The sequence below is a fragment of the Physella acuta genome, unplaced genomic scaffold (assembly GCF_028476545.2).
Source record: "Physella acuta isolate Inbredline_101_S28 unplaced genomic scaffold, ASM2847654v3 ptg000538l, whole genome shotgun sequence".
Classification (NCBI taxonomy): domain Eukaryota; kingdom Metazoa; phylum Mollusca; class Gastropoda; family Physidae; genus Physella; species Physella acuta.
Genome location: NW_026732057.1, coordinates 484,803 through 507,861, shown reverse-complemented (window position 1 = coordinate 507,861; position 23,059 = coordinate 484,803). Strand labels below are relative to the sequence as shown.

At 37.0% G+C, this 23,059-nt stretch overlaps 1 protein-coding gene across 1 annotated transcript in view; it reads right to left on the bottom strand.

The window, feature by feature from the left end:
* The window catches only part of LOC131945865 (b(0,+)-type amino acid transporter 1), a 28,278-nt gene extending 15,127 nt beyond the window's left edge, over positions 1-13,151 (bottom strand). Inside the window, exon 1 of the mRNA XM_059306476.1 lies at positions 13,049-13,151. The gene's annotated coding sequence lies outside the window, so the exon portion shown is untranslated. The remainder of the gene's footprint in view (positions 1-13,048) is intronic.
* Between the last annotated feature and the right edge of the window lie 9,908 nt (positions 13,152-23,059).

Sequence of the window (23,059 nt, the reverse complement as noted above, 5' to 3'; positions counted from 1 at the left end):
ATTGCGTTTATTAACCCGTCATTTCTTGATGTATGGATGGATGGATGGATGTGTGTCCGCAGCTTTAAGTCGTATCTACTCCTCAACGAAGCAATATCGATGACTAGTTCCAAAGCAATTATGTTAAGCAAGTTACGAGGATGAACATAGGCCATAAAAATTCCGGGTTTCTTTCATGGATTTCCCGAAAAAGCCAAAAAACCTCGGAAAAAAGCAGTTTTTGGCCCATATCTCGGCAACCAGACCACTTAGCGACTTGAAACATGTACCAATCGATTCTTGCCATAATTTAGAACAATATTGCCGAAGAAAGTTTTCAAAAATATCCTTTCGTTCGGTCACAAAAAATTTTTTGAATTAATTAAAATTTTGACCGAATTAGTAGGCATTTTTTCCAACCACACCACACTCGTCATCACGTTCAATAGCTGCGCCATCACGTTCAATGGCTGCGTCATGACGTTCAGTAGCTAGGCGCGCAATGGTTTTTAGTCATGTAACTCTATTGTAAATAAAACATGTAAAATACTGGAAAAAAAATTAATAAAAAACGTTTTAATAACTAACCAATGGTTTTACTAAGCCTGCGCTTGATTTACGCTACGACAGAGCTATTTTTAGATAACATAAGGAAATTGCGCTTAAATGTCACTAGACTTTTTAATTAACTTGTTTTTACAAGAATTACAAAACAGATTGTGTTACGTTCATTGTTTTTGGCTGTAGTGTGTATATATATATATATTTTTTTGTTTAGATTGATACAATTTTTGTTTTGTCGGCCTACATTGTGTGTTAATTTATTTTACATCATAGCGAAGTAATGACATACAGCTAGTAATTATATATGTATATATGTATATATGTATATATATATATATATATATATATATATATATATATATATATATATATATATATATAATACACGTATACAGAACGTGTTAAAAGTTCGGCGCCTTTTTTTGCTCTTTTCGCTCCCCCTACAACGAAAACCTGGATACGCCTCTGCCCATCAGAGTTGGGTGGACTCAGGGACGGTCTACTGACTTAAACCCGGATTCGAACTCGAGACTAACGGGTTAGCAGTCCAACATTCTACCGCTCTTAATATTGTTTTGATAAATCTGGATTGATAATTTTGTTTGCTTTAGAAATCATGTCATCAATTTTAGGGTCCTTGGGGCGTAATTTAATTAAGCTAATTTAGGTCCCTAATTGCTAGTTTTTATGATTGCATATGAAATTGTTAGGCGAAAATAGCCTGCATGCCGAATTTCAGATGTCTAGAGCAATCAGAAGTGGGCTAATTTTCGTTGTCAATTTTAACAACAAACAAATCCATATACAAACAAACGCGAAGCTGAGTTAAGAAAAACGTCGTAAAAAAATAATAATAATAAAAAGTCACGCACATCGCATCGTTTAATTCAACGCACTCTTTGTAACAAATTGTTTGCCGTGTTTATAATAAAACAAAAACATACAAAATTATTATTTAAGGAAAAAAAGACTAGAAAATACTATCAACGATTACTAATAAATCAAAAAATTTCTTGCCTTTAGTTTGTCACGCTATTAGCTTTATCCGCATTAGCTTATAATTCAGTTATTTGCACCAGTAACAAATCAATTTTACTAGAAACCCTGACATGTACGTTTATTTTAAAGAAATACGACCACTGCTATATATCCTAAGCCAAACCGGTGTCGATACCGGTAATGAAATAATTAAGGTTGATTGGCCAGAAAAATAGACACTGGTAAGCTAACACATAACGTAGGCTACACATACAATAAGGCTAGCATATCAGGTAAGCACAACGACAGCGCGGAAACAATGCTTACTTTAACACGCGATTGAAACGTTGGCCTTTAACTACTAAGACGATTAATTAGGTCTCAATCAGCTTAGCCCTCCCCTCACTCATTTCTTGGGAGGACCCCAAAAGTATTTTTAAAACTATTTTGGTATTTAGTCGCCGATTCTTTTTAAAATTTACATTTATTTAATTTTTTTTTCAAACATTGGTGTAGGCCGCGTCCCCCCCCCCCCTCCACCATAATTATAAACGTACTTTTGGTCGGAAAAAATTGTTTTTGAAAAATGGCAATGACTTTATAACATCTGTGCTTATAAATATTTTTAAAGCACACCATTTTGAGATTAGCTTAGGGCCTTATCAAATCAAAATCTGAACCAGGTCACACGATCTGCTTAGGTAATTAAACTATTTACATAATCAAAGAAACTGCGAACACAATCAGAAGCCTGCAACCACAGAATTTATTAGCAATATTTAGACCTTCTTATTGATTAACAGTACCGTACTTTGCGTAGGCCATTGCTGTTATTGGCAATAACGATCTTTAAAGTTTCAGTTAAGTTGCCACGGTTATTTCTTAGTAGTGTTTATTTTCTGAATAACCCTTCATTGTTTGTGATAGCGAGCTACTTGTACAGATATTATGGAATGGCTAACTGGCAAGAATGAACATGTGTTAGTTGGTTCAAGATTTTTAAACACTTATACCAGTAGCAGAAATTGTGCCAACAAAGAGACATAACTCTGAATTTTTGTTATCGATAACATTGTAATGATCCGCGCTTGTTATTGTAAAGTGTGTTGGTAAGGGATCGCATTCCCCAATTTTAATCGGTTACCTGATCCTCCTCCCCCACACCTCTTAGCTCCCCCACACACCCTACACACCTGTAAGAGTGTATTGGGTGTTTAGTTAATCTTAAAGCTAGAGCTAAGTCAACACAAACATGAGGTCGAAGGGATCTTTAAAACACGGCGGCAAATATTGACTGGAACTCTGACTACTGGAGCGTGTCGAGACAGGTAGTCTGTAGACTGTAGGCTCGTGGACCGGTAGCCTGTTGGTGTGTGGGTAGGTAGACTGTAGGCTCGTGGACCGTTAGCCTGTTGGTGTGTGGGTAGGTAGCCTGTAGGCTCGTGGACCGGTAGCCTGTTGGTGTGTGGGTAGGTAGCCTGTAGGCTCGTGGACCGGTAGACTGTAGGCTCGTGGACCGGTAGCCTGTTGGTGTGTGGGTAGGTAGCCTGTAGGCTCGTGGACCGGTAGCCTGTTGGTGTGTGGGTAGGTAGCCTGTAGGCTCGTGGACCGGTAGCCTGTTGGTGTGTGGGTAGGTAGCCTGTAGGCTCGTGGACCGGTAGCCTGTTGGTGTGTGGGTAGGTAGACTGTAGGCTCGTGGACCGGTAGCCTGTTGGTGTGTGGGTAGGTAGCCTGTAGGCTCGTGGACCGGTAGCCTGTAGGCTCGTGGACCGGTAGCCTGTTGGTGTGTGGGTAGGTAGCCTGTAGGCTCGTGGACCGGTAGCATTCGGACTCATTGGTAGGGGTTGAGAAAAAAAAATCACATATCGCTAAGTGGAAATAATTATTATTAATATTTGCTGCAAATTTGAATAACCACCTTAGTAGGCTAATAATTATGCGTATACAAAATAAAAATATCTGTAGTATATTTAAAGTTTTATATATTATTATGGGGAAGATAAAGTAGAATTCACCTGTTTCAGAGATTTCGGCATTATGAAGGGATAGTGTGGTCAACACTTATATATATATATATATATATATATATATATATATATATATATATATATATATATATATATATATATATATATATATATATATGTTACGGTCAAAGCCTGAAATCGGCCAGTGCTTGGATTGGCCGGCCAATCCAAGCATTGGCCAATATCGCCTCCCATAGGTCGGTCAAAGTCCGAACATTTGCTTCATTTCGGCCTTTGGCCGGCCAATCCGCAGACTGGCCATTGTGGAGCGGTCAAAGTCTTAATTAGAAGATCATGAGCAGATTTTGTTTTTTTTTATGCCGGTAGGATCATGAAATTAAGTATTTATTGATTATTAATTAAAGTACATGACAGAAACATTCAAATTTTTTATTGTACTATAGTCTCAATCAATCAATATTATCATTTGTTACAACAAGTTGAACTTTTATGGCATTTAGAATTACAGAGCAGCTTGTTATTTTTACACTTGCAGCGATTTGTTGTACACTTGGTTGTGCAATTGCAGCGAGTGTAGCCTTGGCCCCCAGTCAATGATTGTGAAGATGCGATGGTTCGTAGTGATTTTTCCTCAGTGCCAACTGACGACAATAAGAGCAGTTTTTCGTGAAGAATTGAAAACTCACTTCTAGCATATAGTTGTTTTATAACACCGTGTTCCGTTCCTAATTTGTAGAAACCACCCTCGACGCTCATGACAACTGTAATCACGCTTCGGGGATCACCGTGACCTCTGTCAACATCTTGAAAACGGATGCGTACATTGTCACCCACTTCACCATCTTTAAATTTTGTATTTGATGTTTTATGCATCTTAGCACCTTGAGTTTGCAAGCCAGTATGAGCTGCTGATCTGTGTTCCATGATGTCGTGTTTGTTGTGACACAATCTGCAGGTAATGTTCCCTCCGTACCCTTCGTCTGCTTCATTGAGTATTCCACAAATAGCATGGACATCGTTGCCACAGGATCCACAAGAATGAGCTGCACTACAATGTTTTTCACAAACTATATAGAATCTGTTGGCCACATTATTGTCACGCAACTGGTCTGGGCGTTCCGCCACGGCAGCAGATGTGTTAGCTGAGGATGTCGTTGCATTTATGGCAACCTCCATTTCTTGTTCAATGTTCTCAAGATCTTCTCAGTAACTATTTTATCGAGAGCCCATATATGGAAACTAACATGGAATTACATTTTTTTTCTTTTGACAGCCATCTGCTATGCCTGTCTCATGGTTTGACGGCCCTTTTGATCCATGTCGCCTTGTAGCCTTATATAAACAAGAGCTAAACAATACGTTACTCTCAATGAAAACGCATCCAGAATAATGAAAATGCGATCACAACTTAGTCTAGATAGAACATTGGCCAGGACATCCCGGCCACTGTGCGCATTGGCCGGCCAATGTAAAAAATACGCTGTCAAGTTTAAGCGCATCGGACTTTGGCCAGTACGTCCCGGCCAGTGCGCGCATTGGCCGGCCAATGTACGAAATACTATCTTACAGCTAAGTTCTTCGGGCTTTGGCCAAGAGAGCCGGCCAATGCGCGCATTGGCCGGCCAATCCGCGCTTTGGCCTCACTTCGGGCTTTGACCGTAACATATATTGAATAAATAACTTACCGGCCCATTTGTTTATTACGATACATCAAAGATTATAAACAACCTTTTAAAAAATGCTTTGATAATTCAAATTATCTAGCAGATATTAAAATCTACGAACCCGAGTTTTGTTTTAAATATTTTTATACCACACGACATAACACGGTGTCACCTGAAGATCATTTATTCCTATATGAAACTTGATCAGCAGACGTCACGCTGACGATATCCTGTGACCGTACACATGGCTGGAGGTATGCCCGGGCTAACAATTCTGTTTGGTGCCACTTGAATTCCCCTCTTGTGCCAGTTAAGACCACAAATCCAGCATGTGATCGATCGATCGATAGATCGATAATAAAGTTATTATCACTTAAGAGAAACAAATGTTATAGATACGGGACATGGAATTTAGCGTTGTACCACAAACCTATTAGTGTACAAATGATCGGATTCATTAGATTGTCGTTAAAAAATCGTCGTTAAACCAATCGTCGTTAAACCAGTGTGTTACACTAATTGTTTTGTTTTGCCTTCTTCAGCCAGTAGCCAGAGAGATTTGGCGGGAGAAGCGGACGGAAAAAAAAATAACATAGGAAATTACAAGGGAAAACAAAGCGAATATGTCACAATAAGTAGTTGTTTGGTTAAGCAAGTGTAATAATTTGAAATAAGTAGAATGCATTCTTTAAAACGGCTACTTTTAAAAAAATTAGACTTTAAAAAAAAACTACAACCTAGGTCATGTGATTAATTTCTCGTTTGTTTTCACCTTGACCAAATGGTAAGTCAAGTCACCCTTTCGAGGGTGGGGGTCAGGTGAAGTAGAGTTTACCTGTTCTATTGACCTGGACTTATGCAAGGACAGTGTGGTCAGCACTATGCCCAGCCGCCTTTACTTTCCCTAACGTGAGCCAGGTACCCATTGGAGCTGAGAGGACTCAGGGACGTTCTACAGACGCGAGATCTTAGGGTTAGTGGCCGTTCTCTCTACCATCCTACCAGGTCGTGCTTTAACTAAATGGAACATGGGTGAAAAGATGGTTGTGTCTGTTGTGTAACAATGGTCAACTATCATGGTAAATGTCATGTTACATCATGTCAATGTGGTTAACAGTAATGTCAGATATAATATTACATCATGTGAATGTCAAATGTCGTTTTACTAAATAAGTAAGTGGATAACAGTGATGTCAAATGTCATGTTATATAACGTGAAAGTGGTCACCAACCATGTCAAATGTCATGTTACATAACATGAATGTGGTTGACGGCGATGTCAAATGTCATTTTAAATAAATGTGAAAGTGGACAAGAATCATGTCAAATGTCATGTTACATAACGCGAACGTGGTCAAGAATAATGTCAAATGTCATGTTACATAACGTCAAGAATCATGTCAAATGTCATATTACATAACGTCAAGAATCATGTCAAATGTCATTGTTACATAACGTCAAGAATCATGTCAAATGTCATTGTTACATAACGTCAAGAATCATGTCAAATGTCATGTTACATAACGTAAAAGTGCGGTGATAACCTGCCTGGAGAGTTGACCTCCCCCACCCCCCCCCCCCCCCAAGCACTGTGCCGGGGACATACTGGGCGTTTCTTTTTAGGCGCGTACTGAGACATTGCTCGATGGCAGTACTTGGGTCAAAGGTGACGTATGGAGAAAACTACACACATGACCAGTGTTTCTTCCAGACTTTTTTCCCCGGGGGGGGGGGGCACTTGAAATTTTCGGGGGCGGGGGCGGTAGACTTTCTTCTGGGGGTGGGGCGGTCACTGTTAAAATTATATATTTTCTATATAAATTTTAACACGTTTTTAACACGTTTTTCTTAACTCAGCTTCGCGTTTGTTTGTTTGTTTGGATGTTTGTTGTTAAAATTGACATCGAAAATTAGCCCACTTCTGATTGCTCTATAGACCTGAAATTTGGCATGCATGCTACTTTTGCCTAACAATTTCAGATGCAATCATAAAAACTAGCAATTAGTGACCGTAATTAGCTTAATTTAATTACGCCCCAAGGACCATAAAATTGAGGACATGATTTCTAAAGATACCGACAAGACTGGAGGCCTATTGACCCAGTTACTTCGGCCCCAATCGATGTGAGCGCGCTGGCCGTGATCGTATAGTGGTTAGTACTTCGCGTTGTGGCCGCGACAACCCAGGTTCGAATCCTGGTCGCTCAAGTTTTTAGTCCGTGTATTTATAAACACGTTTTTAAAAACCACGTTTTTCATGTGTAGCAACGGACTAAAAAGGAGAAAATAAAATACTTAAAAAAAACTTTTTAAAAAACCACGTTTTTCTTGTGGACTAAAAAGTAGAAAATAAAATTTTCTTTTGTGCTTCCTCGAGCTGTGCAGGTTCTTGTGATGACTGACAAAAAACGTGGGTCGGGCAGATGGGTCGGGAAATTTGATGGTGAACGTACCCACGTTTTTTGTCAGTCATCACAAGAACCTGCACAGCTCGAGGAAGCACAAAAGAAAATTTTATTTTCTACTTTTTAGTCCACAAGAAAAACGTGGTTTCTTAACTCAGCTTCGCGTTTGTTTGTTTGTTGTTAAAATTGACATCGAAAATTAGCCCACTTCTGATTGCTCTATAGATCTGAAATTTGGCATGTAGGCTACTTTCACCTAACAATTTCAGATGCAATCATAAAAACTAGCAATTAGAGACCGTAATTAGCTTAATTTAATTACGCCCCAAGGACCATAAAATTGAGGACATGATTTCTAAAGATACCGACAAGACTGGAGGCCTAATGACACAGTTACTTCGGCCCCAATCGATGTGAGCGCGCTGGCCGTGATCGTATAGTGGTTAGTACTTCGCGTTGTGGCCGCGACAACCCAGGTTCGAATCCTGGTCGCTCAAGATTTTTAGTCCGTGTATTTATAAACACTTTTTTAAAAACCACGTTTTTCATGTGTAGCAACGGACTAAAAAGGAGAAAATAAAATACTTAAAAAAAACTTTTTAAAAAACCACGTTTTTTATGTGTAGCAACGGACTAAAAAGGAGAACGGACACGGTAACACATTGTTAACGGTGACACGGTTGGTACGCTGGGCATGCTAAAATACACATAAACACGTTTTTCCTTAACTCAGCTTCGCGTTTATTTGTTTGTTTATGGGAGATTTGATCACGTGATTCGTGAGTAGATCTCCACGCCAGCAACGTAAATTACGCCCCTTCTCTGTTTAAAGCGTATCGGTCGCTCAAGATTTTTTTAGTCCGTGTATTTAAAAACACTTAGTCAAGTCATACTTAATCAAGTGATTAGATAAAGTAGAAAATAAACTATATAAAAAACTTTTTAAAAACCACGTTTTTCATGTGTAGCAACGGACTAAAAAGGAGAAAATAAAATACTTAAAAAAAACTTTTTAAAAAACCACGTTTTTCTTGTGGACTAAAAAGTAGAAAATAACTATTTACATACATTTGATGACAAAAAACGTGGGTCGGGCAGATGGGTCGGGAAATTTGATGGTGAACGTACCCACGTTTTTTGTCATCAAATGTATGTAAATAGTTATTTTCTACTTTTTAGTCCACAAGAAAAACGTGGTTTTTTTTAAAGTTTTTTTAAGTATTTTATTATAAATTTCATTTCGTTCGGGGGGTGGCGGTAGATTTTTTTCGGGAGGAGGGGGGGGCAAAGTGACAAAAAACGTGGGTACGTTCACCATCAAATTTCCGAAATTCGTGTGTTGTGTGTTTTTCGCTTTAATCATAAATCTGCCCGACCCACGTTTTTTGTCATCAAATGTACGAACAGTCATCACAAGAACCTGCACAGCTCGAGGAAGCACAAAATCTACGAGCAGTCATTGGTAGATCCCCTGGGGTCGGAAGAAACATTTATTTTCTTCTTTTTAGTCCACAAGAAAAACGTGGTTTTTTAAACAGTTTTTTTTTAACACGTTTTTATTAACTCAGCTTCGCGTGTGTTTGTTGTTAAAATTGACATCGAAAATTAACCTACTTCTGATTGCTCAATAGATCTGAAATTTGGCATGTAGGCTACTTTCGCCTAACAATTTCAGATGCAATCATAAAAACTAGCAATTAGAGACGGTAATTAGCTTAATTTAATTACGCCCCAAGGACCATAAAATTGAGGACATGATTTCTAAAGATACCGACAAGACTGGAGGCTTATAGACACAGTTACTTCGGCCCCAATCGATGTGAGCGCGCTGGCCGTGATCGTATAGTGGTTAGTACTTCGCGTTGTGGCCGCGACAACCCAGGTTCGAATCCTGGTCGCTCAAGATTTTTTTAGTCCGTGTATTTATAAACACTTAGTCAATTCATACTTAATCAAGTCATTAGATAAAGTAGAAAATAAACTATATAAAAAACTTTTTTAAAAACCACGTTTTTCATGTGTAGCAACGGACTAAAAAGGAGAAAATAAAATACTTAAAAAAAACTTTTTAAAAAACCACGTTTTTCTTGTGGACTAAAAAGTAGAAAATAACTATTTACATACATTTGATGACAAAAAACGTGGGTCGGGCAGATGGGTCGGGAAATTTGATGGTGAACGTACCCACGTTTTTTGTCATCAAATGTATGTAAATAGTTATTTTCTACTTTTTAGTCCACAAGAAAAACGTGGTTTTTTAAAAAGTTTTTTTTAAGTATTTTATTTAAGTAATTTATTTTCTCCTTTTTAGTCCGTTGCTACACATGAAAAACGTGGTTAAAAAAAATGGGAGCTGTCGTCGTTCAACCTTTCCTTTATTTCTTCTCGGCATATGAAGAGATAGTGTGGTCAGCACTATGCCCAGCCGCCTTTACTTTCCCTAACGTGAGTTAGGTACCCACGTTTTTTGTCATCAAATGTATGAACAGTCATCACAAGAACCTGCACAGCTCGAGGAAGCACAAAATTTATTTTCTACTTTTTAGTCCACAAGGAAAACGTGGTTTTTTTAAAAGTTTTTTTAAGTATTTTATTTTCTCCTTTTTAGTCCGTTGCTACACATGAAAAACGTGGTTTTTAAAAAAGTTTTTATATAGTTTATTTTCTACTTTACCTAATGACTTGATTAAGTATGACTTGACTAAGTGTTTTTAAATACATAAAAATTTAGATGACTTTTTAGGTACCCATCAGAGTTGGGTGGACTCAGGGACGGTCTACTGACTTAAACCCGGATTCGAACTCGAGACTAACGGGTTAGCAGTCCAACTCTCTACCGCTAGACCACTCCGCCACTGATAAAACCTCTTAATTTTGTTTTGATAAATCTGGATTGATAATTTTGTTTGCTTTAGAAATCATGTCCTCAATGTTAGGTCCTTGGGGCGTAATTTAATTAAGCTAATTTAGGTCTCTAATTGCTAGTTTTTATGATTGCATCTGAAATTGTTAGGCGAAAATAGCCTGCATGTCGAATTTCAGATGTCTAGAGCAATCAGAAGTGGGCTAATTTTCGTTGTCAATTTTAACAACAAACAAATCCATACACAAACAAACGCAAAGCTGAGTTAAGAAAAACGTGGTAATTAGACAATCATCTGAAAGATTTAGATTATATAGAATAATAATCTCATTATATTAACAGAGGCGTAGCTAGGGGAGGGCGTGAGGGGCGGCCGTCATAGATGCCGACCAAAAAGGGGCGCCAAATGTGAAAGATAATAATATACAAAGCTCATTACTAAAATAAATACAGTCAAAATAAAGAATAATCACTTTTACTTGGCATTACCGACTTATTTGTTTTCTATATCATTTGAGGGAGACCAAAATAAAAAGGCAAAGTGACTTGTAAAAAGCACACCGACTCGTCCAAATGGGGAAAGGGCGGGGGTGCGTTTATTCATCAACGCGAATATATATATATATATATATATATATATATATATATATATATATATATATATATATATATATATATATATATATATATATATATATATAGGCCTAATTTGAAAAGGGGGCGCAAAATTGATAGTTCGACCTGGGCATCGCTACGCAGTTATTAATTAATAGGTACTTTTTTATAATGGCGATTGCATATTTTTCGCGTCCCTCTACGGAGAGCGCCCTAGGCGACTGTCTAGTTCGCCTTATAGATAGCGCTGGTCCTGGTAAAAACTAGACTAAAATAGGGTGTGTGGGGGGGGGGCGTATGAGAGGTGTGTATCTCTTTCTATTGCGCTTTTTTAAAACCTGAGAAACCTAAGGACTGTTCTAACGTTTATTTTACTCGAGGCCTGTTCGAGTGATGTTCGTCTTAATTAATGTTGATACTTTATTTACTTTTTTCCCTATAACATTGTTAAGTTAGGTCAGGGGTCGGCAACCTGCGGCTTGCGAGCCGCATGCGGCTCTTTCGATATCAAGATGCGGCTCTCCAGCTCCTTGAACAAATACTAATTATCTTAATAAAAAAAAAAATATTTGAAATTAAAAAATGTTATTGGCTCTTTAAAACCAGGTAAATTTTGAAAATTGGAACTTTTGGCTCTTCCGCTTCAAAAGGTTGCCGACCCCTGAGTTAGGTAAGAGTTACCAATCAATTTTTTTTATTTGTGTGTTTAATTTAGGAAATAACTAATTAAACTTGGACCTGAACTGAAAATGCATTATAAAGGGGTTTATTGGATTTGATGAATCTTGCATACGAGTTTAATTTTGTTTGTCTTTGAAGATTCTTATTAAAGGGTTTAATATGGTTAAAAGTGACTTAAAATTTCTTGCCAAATTAGTGTACAAATTAATTTTATTTTAATGTAAACTATATCAATTAAAGCGATGCCTTTACTACAAAAAATATACCTTACCCAGTTAGACAATTAATAAAACAACTCAGCGTTATCTCCCTTATACTAGAGTTTGTTGCTCTACCGCGTTGGTATTCATACACGTTTAATTTTATTAGAATCTTTGCCTCTTCATCCTTCATGTTGCTATTTTATTAATTATAGTTTAGTGAATTTTTTTTTATTATTCGTTTAATATAATCAAAAATGTTTACTGTTAACTGGTCTAAACCGATTTAGCATAGCTTATAAAAATGACGATTTTTATAGTGTTCAACGTGAATATTGCAAGTCACAAAATTACGGACCCCCCCCCCCCTCTCCCCTACGAGTGTGACGTCATTTATGGACGACCCCATAGGTAATAAAAATGACGATTTTTATAGTGTTCAACGTGAATATTAAAAGTCACAAAATTACGGCACCCTCCCCCCTCCCCCCCTACGAGTGTGACTTCATTTATGGACGACCCCATAGCTATTAAAAATGACGATTTTTATAGTGTTCAACGTGAATATTAAAAGTCACAAAATTACGGCACCCTTCCCCCCCTACGAGTGTGACTTCATTTATGGACGACGCCATAGCTAATAAAAATGACGATTTTTATAGTGTTCAACGTGAATATTAAAAGTCACAAAATTACGGCACCCTCCCCCCTACGAGTGTGACTTCATTTATGGACGACGCCATAGCTAATACAAATGACGATTTTTATAGTGTTCAACGTGAATATTAAGTCATAAAATGCTTTCGAAGCAGGAATGATCCCATCTTTAAAGACCGTCAAAATATTTCAAATCTGAGATATAGGATTACTGTTAACCTATTGCTATGATTACCTAGCTCATATTTCAAACACATTAATATAGCAATGTATAATCAGTATTTTGTAAATAATATAACATCAATTTTACAAAATAAAACTACATTGTGTTATATTACAATTTAGATGCAAAAAATTCCTTATGAAAAAAGAAATGTAAACTGACCGCACACAAACGGTCGTCAAACTCAACTTGTCTCAAAACTATTGTCTATGAATTACCATACATACATACTTTACTACCAAATTGTTTCGTAAAATAAGTATCTCGAAAACACAAAGTCAACTCCAAAAGCTATTTAGAACAAACCAAAATTGAACAGCTGTTAAGAGAGAAGTGCTGGGAATAAATAAAATAATTTCAAGCAAGGAAAGCAATTGGCATTCATTTAATTACAAAAATTAGTACAACTGACCCGAACTTAACCGACTTTTTTTTTAAACTTGACTCATTTTTCGGACACCATTGAGTAATATTCTATTTATAGTTTCGCTAGTATTTACTAGAGCGGTAACTGTGTTAATTACTAGCTGACCGAATTTCGCGATACTCACTCGGAAACTGAGATAGCTGAGTTAGAAGTAGAATATATTTTTGTTGCTGTTGTTACTGTTAGACAGAGGCGGAGATACTGGGCCACAAGATTACGCTATATTAGAGCTCAGGCCGTTTTTTTTTAGGGGGGGGGGTATCAGACCCAAAGTAAATTTAAACTTTTATTCGAAAATGATTATTTTCGAGCACCTTGATAGGGTTTTTATTTATTTTTTTAAAGAAAAAGATCTACTACAATGGTGATTGTTCTCAGAGGCGTAGCGAAGGGGGCGGGATCGGGAAGGGTCGCTACGCCTCTGGGGGTGACACCATTAAGTGCCACACCGGGTAACACCCGACCTCGCTACGCCACTGATTTTTCTACAGTCACTAACTAACGCTGTTGTATGAAAAAAAAAGAACAAAAAACTCTGTACGAGCTCTAATTGGAAAGACAGTCAAATGGTCAATTTACTCCCAAGACGTATTGTTCTTCTTTAAATAGTTGGAGGGGGGAGGAAGAGGCATAACGTTCATTTAAATAGTAGAATATACACCATTTAACTATTCTTTCAATAGTCTAATGAGATATCAAATGTTGTCAAAATCACTTTATTAAACAACCTCATTAGTGTTACATGTCGCTCATTTAAAAACACTAGAACCCCGAGATATGTGCCCACTAGAACCTTGAGCTATGTGCCCACTAGAACCCTGAAATATGTGCCCACTAGAACCCTGAGATATGTGCCCACTAGAACCATGAGATATGTGCCCACAAGAACCCTGAGATATGTGCCCACTAGAACCCTGAAATATGTGCCCACTAGAACCCTGAAATATGTGCCCACTAGAACCCTGAGATATGTGCCCACTAGAACCCTGAAATATGTGCCCACTAGAACCCTGAAATATGTGCCCACTAGAACCCCGAGATATGTGCCCACTAGAACCCTGAAATATGTGCCCACTAGAACCCTGAGATATGTGCCCACTAGAACCCTGAAATATGTGCCCACTAGAACCCTGAGATATGTGCCCACTAGAACCATGAGATATGTGCCCACTAGAACCATGAGATATGTGCCCACTAGAACCATGAGATATGTGCCCACTAGAACCCTGAAATATGTGCCCATTAGAACCCCGAGATATGTGCCCACTAGAACCCTGAGATATGTGCCCACTAGAACCATGAGATATGTGCCCACTAGGACCATGAGATATGTGCCCACTAGAACCCTGAAATATGTGCCCACTAGAACCCCGAGATATGTGCCCACTAGAACCCTGAAATATGTGCCCACTAGAACCCCGAGATATGTGCCCACTAGAACCCTGAGATATGTGCCCACTAGAACCCTGAAATATGTGCCCACTAGAACCCCGAGATATGTGCCCACTAGAACCATGAGATATCTGCCCACTAGAACCACTAGATATGTGCCCACAAGAACCCTGAAATATGTGCCCACTAGAACCCTGAGATATGTGCCCACTAAAACCATGAGATATGTGCCCACTAGAACCATGAGATATGTGCCCACAAGAACCCTGAGATATGTGCCCACTAGAACCCTGAGATATGTGCCCACTAGAACCCTGAGAAATGTGCCCACTAAAACCATGAGATGTGCCCACTAGAACCTTCAGATATGTGCCCTCTTGAACCATGAGATATATGCCCACTAGAACCCTGAGATATGTGCCCACTACACTACGAGACTCATACAAGCTCTGGAAATGTTCATCTAAAAAGAACTATCCATCATCCTCATCTTTACTCCAACAACCGAATTATTACCGTTCACCCGACAGGCCAATAACAATCAATCCCACATTACATTGAACTACAAAGGCTAATCCATCTACATTCTCATAGTTTACATTCGTGTGCTTCTCCCCTCCCCTACCCCCATAAAAAGTCTACCACCCCCCCCCCCCCGTGAACGAAATGAAAATTTACATAGAAAATTTACACTTTACCAGTGTGCGCCCTCCCCCCCCCCCTACCCTCCGGTAAATTTAGTCCGCCCCCCCCCCCCCCCCCAAAAAAAAAATATCAGGTGTCCTCCCCCACGGAGAAAAAAGTCTGATAGGTTCACACAAGCCATCTGAATTTTGTCTGGGTGTTCCGATTGTCTAATGGTTGGTCCTTGCTGTCATACAATACTATGTAAACATAAAAAAAAATTAAAAGATTTGAAAATAAAAGTTATAGCCATTAATTCATATTAATAAGCATTTTAGGCCATATTTTTTTTTTAAGCTAGCATGCATCTTTTAGACTATTAGAATTTTTAAAAACTTTATAATAGAGGAAAAAACTTTACTGTTTTGTCTTTTTTTACTGATTTAAAAAATTATAGTAATATTTGGTTTGAAAAATACTAGCTCGCAAATTTGTGAAGGAAATGGAGATGACGTACTTACACGCTCTATTTGTGTTTTTAAAAAAATGGTTTGTAAAGGTATAAGTTATCTACAGCTAATCTTATGCTTTGAACCAATTGATCCTGAATATTACATACCCCCCTTACAACCACAAAATGAAAACAATTGTTTTAACAACCAACGCATCGTGATGTGTGCCATTCTTATCTATACGTAATTTCTCTAAGACGAAATCGTTAAAAATAATATGGATTTGTTCACAGAAACTGCGGTAACTAGGTGAATAAATATTTAATTACCTACATTTCGTTTTCAAACTATTTGTTAAATTGTCCACAATCAATTTGTTATGTGTTATAGTTTTGGGTCATAATTTGTTGCCATTATATGCGTATATATATATATATATATATATATATATATATATATATATATATATATATATATATATATATATATATATATATGTGTGTGTGTGTGTAGGCGTATATATATAGGCATATATATATATATATGTATATATATATATATATATATATATATATATATATATATATATATATATATATATATATATACTTGTAACTTTAAGATGTAATCAATATCTGGAATACATTTTGTTAACCATTTTAGCAACATAAAAAAAAAATTCATTCTCGATTTGTATACAATAATATATAACAAATATATTGGTCAAGGTCAAAATCAAATATCTATAAATAACACTTAACACCCCAAAGTGAACAGTTTAAAACAAAAATTGTTTCAACATAAAAACCATTTAACATGAACATTTACTACTGTGTTTCTCGCTAGTGTCCAATAAATGTGACGTTTGTGCAACAATCTACATGGGGCCATACGTTGTTAGCGTCCAACATATGGAACGCTTGTTGTACACTTGATATTACAAAGTAGATAAAAATTGTTACTCTTATATTTTTATTACATAGAAATGTGGTACTGCTACACGTTTCAAATGCATTTTAGATGCACTTTTCTGTGTGCGCGTATTTTTTTTTTGTACAGATCTCGAAAAGTCATTGCTATACTTTTTTTTTCTAAATTAAATTTCTTCATAAAACACATACAAATACAATAGTTTACCATTTCCAAATACAATGAAACATAATGTGATTTTTTAAAATAGTTTTTATTAAATTTTAGCAATTTTTCACAAGCATCCCTTAGGTGGGACACTAACAGTGTATTGATTTTATCGTAAAAAGTACGCAGTTCGTCACGACAAATTTAATCGTTAAGTTGAGGAACTGAAGCCACTAGAAGAACACACTCAAAAACATCCGCCACACCAGAACTCCTAAAGCAATCTAATACATCTAATAGCGGTGTATTATATATTTACAACTCAGGCTCAAACTGAACTACATTTTAAGTATCAAGTTGTAGATACCATCAGAACTGGATCCATATTATATTATTTCAGCCGTAAAGACCTAGAAAATTGATTGTTTTGTGTCCTCGATTATAAAACAAAGACTGTGTTTGTTTTTGGATGGGAAAAAAAATCACATTAGACAGTGTGGAACATACGTGTAGACAGCAACGTGTTGACATCAGCAAGACTTAAGAAAAGTGTTGACATGAGCACTATTTAATAAACGGGTTAACATCAGCACTTCCTGAAAACAAGTAAAAATCAGCACGACGTAAGAAACGGGTTGAAATCATTCATTTAACTTGTTTAAAATGAACCTTCTTACATTGCTTGCACTTTGGATTGAAGGTAAATGAAATATTTTAAAATGTTTTAATAAGCGTTATTTTATTCTTAAATAAATCTAATCATTGGCATAGCAGTGTGATACTAGTGATGATACATAATATTTCTGAATGCTATGTGGCAACGAATTACAAAATTCCTTATTATATTTTCTGTGAAAACTGTCAAAACAATCGTGCTTTCCAAAATCCGAAAGTGGCACTTTTTGATATGGCGATCATTTTTTACATAATGATTTATATATAAGCCTTTTCTTATTTATAAGTGTGTGTCTAAGTTAATGTACTTAAAATATTTGCAAGCATTAGTATCTCTTCTGCTTAAGGTCAATACATTCATATTAAATTTTCGAAGACAGGGCAACTTTTAACTAAAAAAAAATTAACATTAATTGATTCAAGCTATCTTTACTCTTTCTTTAATCTTGCTCCTAACAACAACTTGCGTTACAGTTACATTTTACTAAATATGTGATGAAGGCTGATTAATTTTTTTTACACATTTTTTTTAATAGTTTTCCTCGAATACAAAATGTGTGATGGCAAGGAGTCGAGATTTTACAAATTGAAATCGCCGCTCTATGGACCAGTACGTCTAGGAAACATAACTTCCGCAATGTCTATAATTTCTTGCATATCTGCATGTCAGGCTAAATACGATACCACGTGCCGAAATGTGATCTTCAACAAACTCAAACGCACTTGCATACACGCAACCTGGATGTTTACCTCGGTACCACCCCCCGCGTCTGATGAAGGTCAGCTCTACACTCGGCATCCGTACTCACACTGTGACGCTTCTAAAGGTTTTATAGTACTCAACTCCGGCAATACGTACTCCTGCCTGAGCTTCATCTCAACCGCGATAAATTACCCCGACGCTAGAGATTACTGCGTTGGTCTAGGGGGCTTTCTGGCGTCAGTCAAAACAGAAGAAAAGCTTAAGCTGGTGCGGCGAATGGCGGGATCAAATCCAGTTGTGTATATTGGCCTGAACGACATAGACGTAGAGGGCACGTATATCTGGGAGGAGGACAACAGCACATTAACCCAAAACCAGGCGTCGCTGCTATGGAGTGATGGAGAGCCAAACGGACTCCCCACCGATGGAAACGACTGTGGTGTTCTCTACAACGTCAATAAATTAGCCGATGCCTCTTGTATTGGTTCCCCCTTCCCTTTTATCTGTGAGGCATAACTGACACGGGAATTAACTTGAATGGCGACACTTGTCTAGGCTTTGCCTATCAGGGGCGTCGGTTGTCACCTGATGCGGCACATCGTGGTGTAACCCCTCCCCCCCAAAAAAAAACCAAGTATATATATATATATATATATATATGTGTGTGTGTGTATGTGTGTGTGTTTTGGCCTACATCGGTCTTTAATTTAAGTATATTGTTTTCTCTATACTTAGCACGTTTACCTCATGGTGCAAAAGTTGTCGATTTGTACTTAAAAGACGATTTAATTTAAATTAATCATTAATGGAACTGGCAAAAAAACATTTTTTCTTCTGTACATTTTTGCTTTTTTTTTTGCCTTGGTGTCACCAACGTAAATGGTGTCAGCACCCCCGCCCCGCCCTGGCTACACCTCTGGATTTAGTGTACAGTTGTTTTAAATAATTGTCCAGATTTTTAAATTTACATCGTGTTTTGAACTGCAATACGTTTATTTGCTGTCTCTAGTCTAACAACTTTTTCTAATAAAATTGGTAAATACAAGTTTATTTTTAGGCAGTATGGAAAATGGATATTGTTTTTTTGTTGTCTTTTTGTGGTTGGATGGGATTACAAATCTATTCATCCAACATAAAAATGTTAATACATGATTTTACATTACACAACTAGACGCTAAAATGCAAGCCGGCGTTGTGTCTGCTAAATACGAAGATTAAAAAGAATATTTTCAAATTTAAACTGAGTGTTTTAGTTGCGATCGAGAAAGGAGCCGGTATATACTAGCCTTGTGTTTTTTTTTCTATATTGCTAAAATTTAATCTAAGGTGTCACCTATATATGACGTCATGCTAATTTGACGATTTCTACCTTCCCACTGTCACACACTATGTCACTAAAAGATTTCCACCCCTTCTCGTGCTAAAACCATATCCTGCTCAGCCTACGCCTCTCTCTCTGTCTCTCTTTCTCTCTCTCTCTCTCAACTTCTTTTTTTCTCAAAATTGTAGTTTAAATATTTGTTTTTAAATCATCGATTTATTTTTAAAATAAGTCTGAGCTGGGTCAATATAAAATATTTTAATGTATATTACAATTTTTTTAAATATATCTCTTACACCTAATAACTGCTAAAATTCAAATAACCTTTTTTTTAATTAAATTCAAAACTATTACGTCATACTATCTAAAACCCTCACCAGTTCCCCTCTTCATATATCGTCACAAAATTACGACACCCCCCCCCCCTCCTCCCCCACTGAGTTTGACATTATTTATGGATGAGCCCTAATGATTGATGAAACATGAAAGTGTTGTTTTTTAATGTATAAAACAAATATTTTTCACAAAAACTATAGAGATATTTTGTTCTTCATAACAAAAACACACTTGTGGAATTATGTAAGCTTTACTCAATATTAAATTTTTTTTTAAATTTCTTTGGATGTTTTGTTGTTGTTGTTTTTTCTCGACCAGGATCCACTTGGGGCAGATAAATATCTTTCATGGAACACGAGCCACTTGTCGTGGTTTTAACTCAATCATTACATGTCTAAGGCAAAAAACAATAAAAAGCTTGTTATTATAAAGAAGGTTTTTATATTTGTTTTAGTTTATACTCATAAAGAAATATGTTGCTACACTTTGTACTGTTTTTCTTGACCTAAATTTTATTCATAGTACCATAAAGATGATGTCATAGCTAGACATATAAAGAGAATAATGTTATTATTAGTGCATATATAAAAGCTTGTCCATTTTTAACCGTTTTTATAATATTGTATAAAGGACAGCGAAGTCCATTGGTAGAACGTTCGACTGCTATTCCTGAATTTTTCAGCTTTGGAACCATGGATTTTAAGGGTATTTTACTCAAAACATTTTATTTAATTATAATAAGTATTAGATGGACCCGTCAAATGATTTCAAGTTTGCTAAATAAGACCGTCAGATCGTGTAATTCCGTGCTTCTTCCAAACTTTTTTTTCCGTAGGGGCACTTAAAATTTCCGGGGGCGGTTACTAGTAAGAGTATCTGTTTTCCATACAAAGTCTATTTCGTTTGGCGGGACGGTAGACGTATTCGGGCGAGGCGGGGCCCCCTTCAAGAGATGCATAAAAGAAACTCTGAACATAACTCTTGAATCACAAGTGAGTTAGTGATAAAATACGCATGTGTCCCATACTAAGCCATCTGTCAGAGGGAGTCATTTTATCGGCAGTCAGTTGACAAAGGTTATGGTTCTACATACACACTAAACTATCTTTCTTATGAAAGAGGAACGAAAAAGCTGTCGCGGTGTACTCACTTCCCCGTAAAGACCCATATCATTCAATGTGTTGTTGTCGTGTGTTAGTTGTGTTGTGTCGACGTTCAGATAGTTAAGGTCTTGTCAAGTATATAAGGCCTCGTCGTACCGGTATATAAGTTCTCGTCGTACCGGTATATAATGCCTCGTCGGGTATATAAATTCTCGTCGGGGATTTAAGGTCTTGTCGTATGGTTATATTAGGTCTCGCCAGATATATACGGTTTCGTCGGGTATATAAAGTCTCGTCGGGTATTATAAGGTCTTGTCCAGTGTATAAGGTTTCATCGTACGGGTATATAAGGTAAAATCGCATGGGTATATAAGATCCCGTTGGGTATTTAAGATCTTGCCGTATGGGTATATAAGAACTCTTCGTAAGGGTATATAAGTAATTGTCGGGTATTTAATGTCTCGATACTTATATACAATTTCGTCGTACGGATTTAAAAGCTCTCATTGTAAATGTGTATAGGATATTGTCTTGAAGAGTATAGAAGCTCTCGTCTTATGTTTACCTTGGTCTTATGTTAGTGTGTTCGCTTGCAGTTTGTGTTAATGTCTTGCTGAGCATGACAGTATACATGGTAGTTTGGTAGATATGGTAGATTCGGGATACTCACTGCTTATATTCAGATATATGTCTGTTCTACCACTGAAAAACCATATGTCATTATAATATCCTCTATTGTATTCATTAAACCCCTGTCTTGGATTATGTTCACTATACTGTTTTAAATGTCATTATCCCTTTGGTTTTAATTGTGGTACAGTGTTGTTTCATTTGTTCGTGTCTCGCTGTGCGGTACAATAGCCTTTAACCCGCATTGGAAGACAAGCCCTACTGTGATGAAGCAGATTGTTGTTTAAACTATCAATATTCTCATTCTCATGTAAATCCTTTGAACAAAACGAAGCTGTATCATTTGTCGTATTACATGTTCGATTTCGCTGCAGGAGTTGGGTAGGTTAATCCATTTGTTTTGAATTGTTTTTTTTAATTACCCACATGAATGTTTAGTCCCGTCGGATTAATCTGATACATATTTGTAAATTATTAATAAATAAAAAGCGGTGACGCGGCTATTGTAGAGTTTAAGAGGCGGAGCTACGTTTTTTTAAACATTAGGCCTAAGGTTAGGGTTAATGACTAGCTAGAGGTATTTACCTCACGGCTATTTTGCACTAACTGACCAAAATAAAATGCGTGTGGAGTCGATTTTAAAACTCATTTTAAGTAAATATGTAATAAAAGGATCGGCGTTGTCGGGTCGGTAAAGCTCGTGGCTGCTAAATCGAAAACTACCAAGTTCGAACGCCCTGGCAGATTAGGCTCGTAAGCTGGAGACAGCAACCCATCTCCAAAATCAAACAACTGCTGCCCGGTTGGACAAATTATATGGGAAAAATTTCAGAAAGATAAGCAGTGTGAAAACGGAGTCAACGTCCGATGCAACGCATAACACGTTGACACGTAATACTTAATCCAGTTGGAGGACATCACTTCCAAAATTAAAATTAAAATCGAAGAAGAAATACATAATAAACCTTTTTTGAGTAAATGAGTCCCTAACAACATATTTTACGAACTCAATTTCCTTATAGAGTCTATAAAATCCACAATTTCCTAATGGAGTCTATGAAATCCACAAGTTCCTTCCTAATGGAGTCTATGAAATCCACAAGTTCCTTCCTAATGGAGTCTATGAAATCCACAATTTCCTAATGGTGTCTATGAAATCCACAAATTCCTAATGGAGTCTATGAAATACACAAGTTCCTAATGCAGTCCATCTAATCCACAATTACCTAAAAGAATATCACCAACCTCAAATTACTAAAATTTCAATTTCACTCGAATAGGCCTACATCAGCTGTCATAAGAGGGTAGTACAGTCCCCTGCTCCCCCAGTGGAAACGCCTATACACCAGAAATACTTCTATATACGCTCATATATAATTTTAGCTGAGACCAGATAGCCGTGCTTGCACAGAGCAGCTTACTTAAACCTTCGTAGCAGTTCTCTCCAACTTTGCGTTTCGCTTGTATGATATTTTTTGAACAACTTTAAGAAAAAAAAAACA